The sequence below is a fragment of the Cynocephalus volans genome, chromosome 3 (assembly GCF_027409185.1).
Source record: "Cynocephalus volans isolate mCynVol1 chromosome 3, mCynVol1.pri, whole genome shotgun sequence".
NCBI lineage: Eukaryota > Metazoa > Chordata > Mammalia > Dermoptera > Cynocephalidae > Cynocephalus > Cynocephalus volans.
The window spans coordinates 22,879,089-22,891,150 of NC_084462.1; the positions used below are offsets into that span (position 1 = coordinate 22,879,089).

General features: G+C 48.0%; 1 pseudogene; it reads left to right on the forward strand.

Annotated features, from left to right (window-relative positions):
• The first annotated feature begins 2,565 nt into the window (after nucleotides 1-2,565).
• LOC134372480 (myosin-16-like) overlaps nucleotides 2,566-12,062 on the forward strand; it is a 59,867-nt pseudogene continuing 50,370 nt past the window's right edge.

Consider the following 12,062-nt stretch of genomic DNA (forward strand, 5'->3'; position numbering starts at 1 on the left):
TAATGCATCTTTTCCCTCTGAGGACCTTTTCAGCTTTCCCATTCCACGAGCTAAATTTATTCCATGTTTTGTGGTTCGTGATTTTAAAAAATGAGTCTTGGTTATCACAGATGCCTGAGATGAGCTGTTGTCTGGGGGGACAGGAATGTTTGGATGCAAGGGAACCTGGAGGGGTGTCCCTGAATGGGGTAGAACCTGGTGTCAGAGACCTGCGCATCCCTCAGGTCCTGTGGGAGGGGTCTATGTTCCTGGCCACCAGGCCAGGACAACAGCAATGGCACCTTAGTTTGTGGTTCACAGCAGAACCACCGTTGAAAAAAATGTAAACAGCCTAATTGATGTGAACAAAGGAGAATCTATTGCCCTCGCTTTCCTATTAGAACAATCGGAAAGGAATCCAGCCCTCAGATGTGGGCAGATGCTTTGTTTTGACAAGCCGAATGCATCTTAATCTGACTTTGCTGATACTTGCATTTCCTTCTCGTGTGGATTTCGGTCTCATCTCCCTGCTGTTAAGCGGAACCAGAGAAAGGAGACAGCAAAAAGATAATGCAATTGAGCCATCAAGGGCAACAATGACAAAAGGAAGTTCAAGCTGAGCAATCATAGCTTCTAGAATGGGGGTGGGGGGAAGCCCGACAAGGAAATTGAGTTGCCCAACATGACTCCTGGCAGAGCTAAGCATGAGCCACATCTCCTGGATACTGGATGAAGACTATTCTATGCTCTTGGCAGAAGCCAGGACTCCCAGCCGAATGCTCCCCGATGACGGGCATGGGAGGAATTAGGCAGGAGTTCTTAACCTGGAGCTCCAGGGTCTTCAAAGGGAAAACAATTCCATCGTGATTTTCACTACCTTTAACTGAAACGTATCATCTCTTCCCCTTCGCAATGCAAGCAGCCAATCACAGTCTTATTAGCAGCACCTGCAATTCTCTTGGGATTGGAAGCGACTGATATTTTCATATCATATTACAACTGTTGCAGGTATCTCAAAATATCACTAATTCTCATTGCTGCTTCAAAACTACAGTGCTTATTAGACCTGCTGCTAGATTGTGTCATTTGATATGTTAGTAAAGAGGCACCTATATTACCGTATCATGCATTTTTAGTATTTCATTACTTATATTTTAATGTCATTGTTTCCTTGGTGATCCTATGTATTTTATCGCCTGAATTTGGAACATTTTGTCCATGCACAGGCATCACCAGAGAGCCAAAGGGGCCACGAGGGTATGAGACCCCCACCCTCCTTCTCTCATTCCTATTTTCTGTGCGATGGCCCAGCTTTTGGGGTATAGAACCCATGCTCCAACCAGAATTTGCTAAGCTGGGCCCCACAGGCAGATAAGAAGAGGAGAAAGTATCCAGCTTTGTTTCCACTGCTTGCCTGTCCTGATTTGGCCTCTTTTGGATATACCAGGGGCGTCTGGAGGAGAGGCTGGAGGTATAGTGTAGCAGAGGCCCAGGGGCACACCTGGGAGACCTTCGGCCTCCAGCTGGGTGATCTAAAGATGGAGGCTATACCCTTGGCCTTGAATGCAGCACTGCTGGCAAAGGGGCTCAGAACCACACCCTCCCCAAACCTTCCAGGTTTTTCACCCCCAAGACAAACTGGGGAGGCTCTTGATCTATCTCTTTGCTCTCTTGAGCCTCCAGTTCCTCTCCTTCCTGGTGATTTGGTAAAACTGTCTGGTATTTGGAAACCAAGAGGCTCAGGCTTGACCCCAGGCTGGCCTCATTTGAGAAGAGATTGTCAGTGACCCAGGCAATCATTTTGTTCCAGGGACCCACTTGACATCTGGTAAGGCCTATGGACCCCTGCTCAGTTTAGTGTTTTTAATGCATAAAATAAAATACATAGGGCTACAAAGGAAACCAATAGTATTGAAATACTGTTATCAAAATATTTAAAAACTAATTTGTGATATAGTAATAACAAATGTCCTTCTTTATTAATAGATTTAAATAAAATCTAACTGAGAGTCTAATGAGGCCATAATTTCAAAGTTCAGATGACAATAAGTGATATTTTGAGGTGTCTGTGATTATTCTAAATGAAAGGAGAATGGCTTTAAGTTGGGAGCAAGCACAGACAGTGCGGGGACTGCTGTGGTTTGTGGCCTCTGTTCATACCTGAAGGAAACTGAAAACTTAGTGGTAATTGTTTTGCCATCCCATTTCATGGACCCTGGTTAATAAACCCTTCCCTTAACCTCTCCTGGTGGCCCTAGTCTCCTCCATAAAATGGGCTTCCCAATCCCTACCTCACAGCCTTGGTGTGAGGAGCATATACACGACAGATACAGACACATTTTGTGTTGCAGGGGGTGCACAATGGTGAAGAGTTATTAGATTATTTCTTATTCTTGGTTATGAAGACCTATTGGCACCAAAACATCTCAACTGACATGAGAGAAGCAAGCCCCTAACTCTCTTGGGGCATTTGCTCCAGCCTTTTCATCAGCCTCTGCAGCCTGTCCCTGCTTCCCCCCACAGCACCTGCGGAAGTCCTGGTTCCTGCCCTTGGTTCTATCCTGCTCCTTCCTCAGCCAAGCCACAATGCCTGGTGGGTAGAAGGGGAAATGTGGGGATGATGTGGACCCTATGCCCTTCCTGGCACCTCCCAAGAGGGAGAGGATAGAGGCCATGAACAAGCCCTATGACATTAAGAGGTCCTGCTGGGTCAAAGACGAGAAGGAAGGCTTCATCGCTGGGGAGATCCAGTCTGAACAGGGCAACCAAGTCACTGTGAAGACTCACAAGGTGAGTGTGGAATGATCTCCAGGATGAAACTAAGCTTTGGGAGTTGCAGGCACCCTTGGCCTCTGCTATACATGCTTTTGCTCTACAGGCAGGGTGGTAAAAAGAGCAAATGCTTCTGACTCCCATGTGCTGGGTTCAAGTCCAAACTCAGCTACACTCAAGCTGTGTGGCCCTGTGCCAGAAACTTCTCTGAGCTTTGACTCCATCACAACAGAGACTGCAATGAGATAGGACACATGAAAGCACTTCATACACTCTAAAACAGTACATGTGTAAAAGGGATTCTCATGAGAGTTATTTATCTTTAAAGTCCCAAACAGCTTTCACATAGAATCTATTTTCTAAGACTGAGAGTGAGCATCCCACCTGCCAGTACATGTTCCACAGCCCGGGATGACATGCAGAATGAGAGACGGGGCCCAGAACACCCTGGCCCACCTCGTGAGCTCTTCAGCAACCTGAGCAATAGATGGTGACTTCTGAGCCCCTTGCTGCATGGTGGTGACATGCTGGACCCAACCCAGCGTGAGAGGACCCAACACTAAATATTCAGGGACTCTGTAGCCAGTTGTTAATCATTTGGTAGCCTGTTATCAGCCACAGTGGAAGTATTTACACCACGGAATTGGCAAATGCTACAAATCGAGGATTTTTTTCCCCCCCAGTGTGAGGAAAATGGAGACAGAATGGTCAGGCTCCCTCACCTCATATGTGGCTGAGCATGACTCAGCATGTCTGTTGCAAATATGGTATGTAAGAGTGGTATAACTGTGCATGTGTGCACATGTGTTCCTTGGCTATCTGACTCTAGTATAAAAGATAACAGTTCTGATCCACTGGGCTGGGGGGCTGAGCTCGCATCTGAATAAAGTATATCAACCTCATCAACAGCTCCCAGAATCTTTTTCCAACTACCTAGCTCACAACGCGCACAGTTTGAAGGGTCTGTGACCCAGCCTGACACCCAAACAGCTGGTTTACCAACACACCACTCTCTCTGTTGGTCCACACAGTGAGACACTGTCTGACAATGAGGTATGACTGAGAATTTGGTTTATTAAGCCCCTAAACATCTACCCTGTGGCAGACTCCCAGTGAGGTCCCTGACAGTTTGTTTAATCCTTTCAATAATCTTATGTAGTAGGATTTATTGACCCTATTATGCAGAGATGGAAGAATGAGAATCAAGACACTTCAGGTAACTTGTCCACAGTCACAAAGATAGCAAATGATGAACTTGGATTCAAACCCACTGCATTGGGCTCGAACAGCTGTGTCCCTCTACATCACCACACCATCTTGCCATGGTGGACTGCCAGGGGGAGTGTGAAGTCAGTCCTCTGTTAATTTCTTGAGAAAAAGAAGCTGGAGACCTTGGATGATCAGAACTTGCAACAGCTGTGCTTTTCTCTATGCCAGCCTTTGAGGGGAGCGTGAATAGAGAGATGAGACTACAGCCAGGTTAAAGTGGGTTTGAACATGAAAGTCGGGTTTAATTCTCAGGAGAAACATGCTTTTCAGAGGGCAGAGCATTGCAGTGTTTGAGAAACGATAGGCAATGGGAGTGGAGTCCCAGAAGCCCCAGTTTGGATGCAAATTTAAGGACAACACTTAACTTTGTTGAGTACCCACCATGGACAGAGCCAGCCAGCCAGGTTTGGGATGGAAAACACTGAGCCTGTGGTGCTGACTCTCCTGGTTCCTAAGATAAAGGCAAAGTCCTTCACTTCCCTGCTGGAGCTGAAAGAGAAGTGTTTGCATGTGGGCGAGGCCCAGAGATCTGGAAACTACTGGAAATGGACTCAATAAAACCCAGCTTGATTTACTAGGGGTGTGGTGATCACTACCGGGTAGATTTTCCAGAACTGTCAAGATTTCAAATTATCTGCCTATTGTAGTCATAAATTATTAAAAGTTCCAGAAATCCCTGTGTGTATTCCAAGGGCCTCACATCTAAGGTTGCAGGCAGCTGAAAGATATTTGTTTTCTGGATCATGTGTCTTAAGCTCTGGTCCCAGATGCCGAAAGTTAAGAGCTGGCACGAGTTCTCATGTATAGATGAAGATATTGGGGTGCAGGGTGAGGAAGGCATCTGCCTGCCTTGTGCAGGACCTAACACATCTACTGTTGAATTCTCACTGCCATTTTCTTTTTTGGTCTTCTTTCCTTGCTTGCTTTCAATTTTATCCTTCAAGCTGGTTTGGTGGGAACAGAGGAAGGTCTTTTTTAAAAAATGAAAAGTTCATTGCTATTTTGAAACCACCACTAACTCACAAGGCAGAGAGCCAAGAGTCACATCTGTGCAAAGTGTCCCTGGGATCAAAGAGCAAACTCTGACCAGCTACCAGAATGGACTTGGCTAGAAGAGAAGCACGGGCCAGTGCTGTCTGTAATGTAGGGAGAGAACATCACAGTTTACAAGGTGTTTTTACAGGATTCTATTTAGGTCCATATAATTCTCCCAGCAACTAGCCAAAGAGGTTGTTGTCATCCCTGCTTCAGAGGGGAGGAAGTTAAGGCTGATATGGACTCAGAAGTCCCTCCCTATCCCAAGACACACATGGGATGTGGCTGCACCAGGAGTTGGGCCCACTGGATGCCCCACTCCAGCTCTTTCCAGGAGGGGATGTGGCACCCTGTGCCAGATGCTGGTGTGGGTGTGACAACACTATTTCCTTATGTATGTGCTACTGTCTTGACCCCCCAGGTGGACACTGTGAAGAAGGGTGATATCCAGCAAATGAATCCACCCAAATTTTACCAGGCCAGCGACATGGCAGACACAACCTTCTTGAATGAGACCGGCATCCTGGACAATCTGCACCAACACTACACCTACACGAGGATCTATGTGAGTGCCAGGGGGTGGGAAGGTAGTGGCTGCAGATCTGCCCCTCTTTTGATGGTGGAGCAGCTACTCTACTCTCCCCAGCTCCCTATACACATTATGAATCATATGAGGGCACAGGGACCATGTTTTGACATGTTAGAACTTCCACTCCAAGCTTTTGGCATCTCAGTGATAGTACCATCTTCGTGGGCAGCTGAGGCTGTCACCCAGAAATCTTCCTCTGCACACCCCATTTCCCCTCCCTCAAACTCTCCAATTGAAACATCATTTTCCCCCTAGTGACTTCATGTGGCTTTATTAGAAGTCCCTCTCTGTCCATCCATTCATCCATCCATTCATCCACCTATCCATCCATCCATTTATTCATCTGTCCATCCATTCATTCAACGAACATTGAGGAAATGTGATTTAAAGGCAGCCTGAAGGAACTAGGAAGGATGACAGGCTCCATCCTTGAGGCAGTTCAGTTTCTGTTTGTCTGAGATGAACAGGGCAGGTTACAACCAGTCCCCTGAGTGTCTTGGAAATCCTAAGACAGAAGGATGAATTTCCTGAGGGTGCTAGTGGCTAAATTCCAAAATGGATTGTGTAAGGAAGTTTTGGTGTTTTCTTCTGTAGATGCCTTTACTAAAAAGGAAAGATGGTTATCTGGTAGGAGTAGGTGAGGTGGGGCCTGATTTCACGGTCAGGGGCTGCTGGGGACGTCTCTCACTGGGTTTACGGTTACAGCCAAGATGGCTGCTATGTCCTCCTCCCCTCATCCTACTTTAGTAATACTTTGGCTCTGGGCTCAGGCCCCCAGCAGCAGTGCTGAAAGATCTCTGGAAAGCTTTTGCATTTATTTGCTGCTGGACCTGGAGGCTAGCGGGGACATCCTTGGACCTCAGGTCTGAAGAGCCACGTTCACCCCTGGCTGAGCCTGGAGCCTGAGATGACAATGTTGCTGGGCCCCATGGCCAAGCTCAGGACTGGTGCTTCCTCGGGGCCACTCTGCTGCCAAGGCCTTCCACCTTGTGGATGGCCACACCACGTCTTTGGGCTAAGGGACTTCAGGCTCTGTGGAGTGTGGCCTGAGGGACCAGAGGAGGGAGTCATGTCTTAAATCGAAGTACCTCAATTGAATCACTAGTTGAACAATTCTGGCAGGCAGGGGCTGCTCCCACAGTCCCAACTACTTCCTTCAAGGGGCAGGAAGACACCTCTCCTTTCCCTTCTGACCAAAACAGGAACGCAACAGGCTTCCGGGCTGCTGCCGGCCCCCACCCCCCCGGCCAAGACAGGGTTGGAGGGAAAGAGTGACTCAGAGGCTGGAGTCCCAGCCTGAAACACTGTGTGTCATCCTCTCAACTCTTCAACCGGGATTTCATGATCTTGTCTTTGCTTCTTTTTCTTCGGATCACTTTGTATTTCATAAATTTCCTTCTGAAACACAACAGATCTCTGTCATACCACGGAGAGGCTGGGGGTGTTTATTCCCACTTGGACCAAAGTGGAAGATTTTAAAGGTCAATTGAAAAGAGGCAATCATGGTGGCATCAGAGGTCAAGGTGACCATCCAGCAAGGAGAAGGGAAAGTTTGGGACCTATTGACTGGGACCCATTGATTTGGCCACTTTCTGTCCTCTCTTATTCTCCCTACCCTCAGACAATTTCTTTTACTATCTCATTGGCTTTTCTGTCCTTTTTCTTTTAAAAAATGGGATTGTTGCTTACAAAATTGCAATGTCGGTGTGAAAAGAGAAGGTGGGGTCTTTTTTTAAGAGTAGGTCAAATCCATGCAGTGAGACTCCGAAGCTATGAAAACACCTCACAAATCTCTCTGTGAACTCTTAGATATATTAAGTGGAAAAAGCAAGATATAAAACAATATTATAGAATACTATTTTTTATTTTAAAAAATGGGAGAGAGAGCTAAGAATGTGTCTCTGGGTTTTTCTGCACATGCATCAAAAACCATGGAAGAGGTATAAGACACTAAAATCTCTTTGGGCACTGAGCAGGTGGGGGGACTTCTTGCTGTGTATATGTCCATACAGTGACGATGTTACCTGTTCAAATAATTAAACCAAAAGAAAATAAAACAAATATACATTAAAGAGAATGCTCATTTGGTTTAATAAATAGAGACTCAAATGGACATAGATTTTGCCCCAGAAGGCTTGTTTTGTTCTCAGCCTGCTCTGTGATAGGCTGGGGCCCGTCAGGAACTCAGCTGAGGAAAGAGGGTACCAGGAGGCAGGGCCAGCTAACTGTCTTCATTCCCTCCCACCAGACCTACTCGGGCCTGTTCTGTGTGACGGTCAACTCTTACAGGTGGCTGCCCATCTATGGGGCCCACGTGGCCAACATGTACAAGGGCAAGAAGCGCACCAAGATGCCACCCCACCTCTTCTCCATCTCTGACAATGCCTTCCATGACATGCTCATGGGTGCATGGGGGTGGGGTCTGCCAGGGTGGGGTGACAGAGACAAGCCTTCCTCTGCCATTGTGGCTCTGAATGCATCCATGTGCTACCTGATCCCAACCCTGACCTTGCATCACCTGTTGAAGTTCTCTACTAAATGCTGAGCAGCAGCAGCCACTGCATGTGATGTTAGCAGCAGGTGCCAGTGCTCAGAAAGTGTGCTGGGCACCTGCCAAGCACCAGCCCTGCCTCATGTCCTACCTCATTTAAGCTTTGCAAACCCAGGGGATGCCTAATTAAGTAACCTGCCCAGAACTCAGGTCAACACTCCTGACCATTACCTGTATGATCTTCGCTGCACTGTATACTGGCTCTGTTACATGCTTTTTATTATCATTTCTCTTTATGTTGCTTTTGACCAGGTAGCTTTATGGCCAAAGAGAAGGGGCCAGTAGAATTGGAATGGCTGCTCAATTCTTGGCCTTTTCTACAAGGATGTTCCCTGCAGTGGTGGGCACATGGCCATGGATCCCACAGGATCCAGGGTTTTGGGACTCCGAGTGTGCCCGAGGTCACTCTCTAAGTAGGTGGGATTCAGGGAAGGGCTGATTGTTTGGCTAGGGGATTGTCAAATGCCTAATTTCTAAACGTTTCCTAATTACATCTTCCCATTGCTCTTTTCTTTCCTACAGAGTGTGAAAATCAGTCTATGCTAATCACATAAGTATCTCTTCTGCCTCTCAGTCTGTATACATGTAATTAGGTCTGTGTCTTACACATATAATTAAACCTTCTTAGAATTAATTGGGGGACTTTGTACAGATCTCTGGAGGCAGCAAGTGGGCTTAGCAGGGTGAGTAAGGCTGCACCTGCTAAACCGATGGGGGGTCCACCATGACCCCAAGGTCTCCCATCTGCCAGTCTGTCCAGGCTGGGGGTGAAATGTGAACAGAAATGAATACCTTTCTATTCCTTCCCTTCTCTATGGCTAATCGCCCTCTCTTCTTCCTGTTTCCCTTGTCCACTCCCATTTTCCACCTGCAGTGGAGAATCTGGGGCTGGCAAAACTGAGAACACAAAAAAGGTCATCCAGTACTTTGCCAATATCAGAGGAACTGGCAAACAGTCCCCTGATAAGAATGTAGGGCTGATGGATGGACTCAGGGTCTGTTTCCCATCATCAGGCTTCTGTGGCACACACCACAGAGCACATTTGATCCTCATAGCCACTCTGGGTTAGGGCCATTTTACAGATGATAAGACTGAGGCTTAGAGAGAAGCAACTTGGGTAGGGTCACATAGGGAAAAGGTGGTCATAGACCAGGGTCTCCTCCCACAGGGCTGGTTCTGCTGCCCGAGGTCACATATCTGCCCACAGAAGGACAGGTGGCAGAGCCTCCTGTGCTTGGCAGAGGTGAAACAGGAAAGTGAGCTCCTTCCACAGGCCTTGGGTGCCCCAGTGCTCTAGGACCCATACCTGGGCCAACAGCAGCTGTAAAATGTGACGTAGAAAGAGCTTTGGAGGAAGACCAAGGATGCACAGGGAGGAGTTTTAGGCTAGCTCAGGGGTCTCTCCACCAACAGCAAAGTGAGGAAACAACAGCTAAGAATCAAGACTGAGTTGCTGCTGGTGTCCCCAGGCACCCCTACTGATGTCATGGAGCCTCAGAGGGACTGATGTTGTCCGGCAGTGGCCCTTCGGCCAGGTCACTACAGGTGGCCCCTCTGGCCTTGATTTCCCAGCCTCTCTAAGGCCATTCCCCTCCTGGTGGTTTCTGACACATAAGACACTGTCATTTGCAAGCCCAGTCCCTCAGCCCTGGGTCCCCCACTTCTCTTGCATTTCTTCTGGGTCAGGGGTCCCTGGAGGATCAAATCATCCACACCTACCCTGTGCTGGAGGCCTTCGGGAATGCCAAGACCATCAGGAACAACAACTCCTCCCTCTTAGTAAGTGTGAGCAGCGGCAATAGCGGCCCCCAGGGTGGTAGGACAGATGTCATGACCCCATCCCAAATAAGGAATTCGAGGCTGATTTAAATTAAGGTGACAGGGATGAGACAGGTCAAGGCATCTCCTTCCCAGAGATTTTAAAGGAGTATCCATCAGGGTCTAATCGGCAAATAGAACCCACTTTGGTATTTAAATCAAGGGGCTTTGATGCAGAGACTTGGTTACAGGGTGATGGAGAGACTGAGAAATCATGTGGGAGAATCAGAGATTCACAGTAGCAGGAAGCTGCATCCTTCCAGGCTGGAGGAACACAGGAGAGGTGCTGTCCCTAGGGCTCAAGTCACAGAGAAATGCCATGGTCTTCCCCTGCCTTGAATCTCCAGTCTCCTCTGGGGCCTCTCATCGGCTGAGCCCCGTGAGCTGGCAGGCAGCCTAGAAAAACAGGGCTGGGGGGCAGGTGGAGGTGGGGGCAGGTGAGCTGTCTCTTGATAAGAAGAATTGGTGGGGTACTTCCCACCACCTGGCTGGCTGGCCAAATTCCCACAATGCCTGGCCTCTAAGCAGAATTCCAAAGAGCCCATCCCCTGCTTCTGAACACACCTCTCCCCCACAAATGCTCCAAACCACAGACCCTAGCTTTACCTGTGAGACTCGTCCTCCTTCTCTGCCCATCTTCGTGGGAAAACCACAGCTCTGTGTACAGCCACATCTGGCCTGGTTACATACCCAACAACCCCCTTAGAATTCATGTGGGCTGCTGATGAATGACCCTTAGCCAAACCCAGGCCACATGTTGCTCTGAAGCTATGGGCATCCTCCCTCAAGACCCTTCCACTCTCCTCCTTGCTTGGGGCAAGTTCATCCAAATCCACTTTGGAACTACAGGCTGACTGGCTGGAGCTGACATCAAGAGCTATTAAGTCAGGCCTCTTTCGGAGGGTTCATCCAGGCAGAACCAGCTACATAACTTGTGAGGCCCGGTGCAAAATGAAAATGAGGGGCCTTGTTTAAAAAATATTGAGAATTTTGAAACAGCAACAGACTAGCCTTATACCAGGTGTGATGCCCTTCTGAGTGTGGCTTGTCATGTGCCCAGGATGCCAGCCCTGCTCCCAGGCTCCCCTCATTGGTTGGCAGTCGGGCCCCCCTGAGGCTATGTGTCTGGTGGACAGGGAAGAATGGGGCCTACCATGGTGATTGCGCTGGGCTTTATAGAAAAGGGAGTACTGTTTTGCACAGAACCCTGAACTCCAGGTGGAATGGGTGTGTACTTATCAGCATCTCTGCTGCTCTTTCAGATCTCTTAGAGAAATCTCCTGTCATCTCACAGCAAACAGCCGAGAGAATCTACCACATTTTCTACAGATTCTCTCTAACAAGAAGCCTGAACTTGTTGGTAAAGATCTTTACATCCTTCTCCATGCCCCTGAACTCACTTATCCTCCCTTTTCATTAAAGGTATTTCCATGCGTGAAGGGTCTTGAGTCACCCTGATAATCCCTTGGTTTAGAGTTTTGTAAATGAGTTACAGGGAACTTCCTCAAAGTTCTACTTGCACATATCCTCATAACAGTCAAAGGAGGCTTACCACCATCGTTGGCCCATTTCACAGATGGAGCTTTGGGATGGCTGAGACGTGGGCCTGGGATATGAGGCTTTAGACCCTCCATGTCTTTGACCTGCTGCCTCTGAGCCTGTCGCTAACACAGCAGCACAGGGGTCTTCCCAGGACCACAGTTAGCCCTGCCAGTGCTTGTATGTGAATTAACAACAGGCTCCCATCCCGGTGAACACAGCCCACACTAGAGGCTCTTGTGCAAGCACCAACATGCTCAAATGTCCATGACAGAACTGTGCAGGACTAAGGTGGGAGGAGTGATAAAGACTCAGTCTTCCACACACACACCTCCTAACCCAGCCAGAGATGAGGGCATTGGGCACCATCCCCCACACACAGGTGGGCTTTATTTGTGTTGAACACAGTATACTTTTTAACTAATGGAGGGCATTTTGAAATTGGGAGACTTCACATAAAAATCCAATTTCCTGGTTTCTCATCGAGTAGCAGAATATCCAGTACCTCT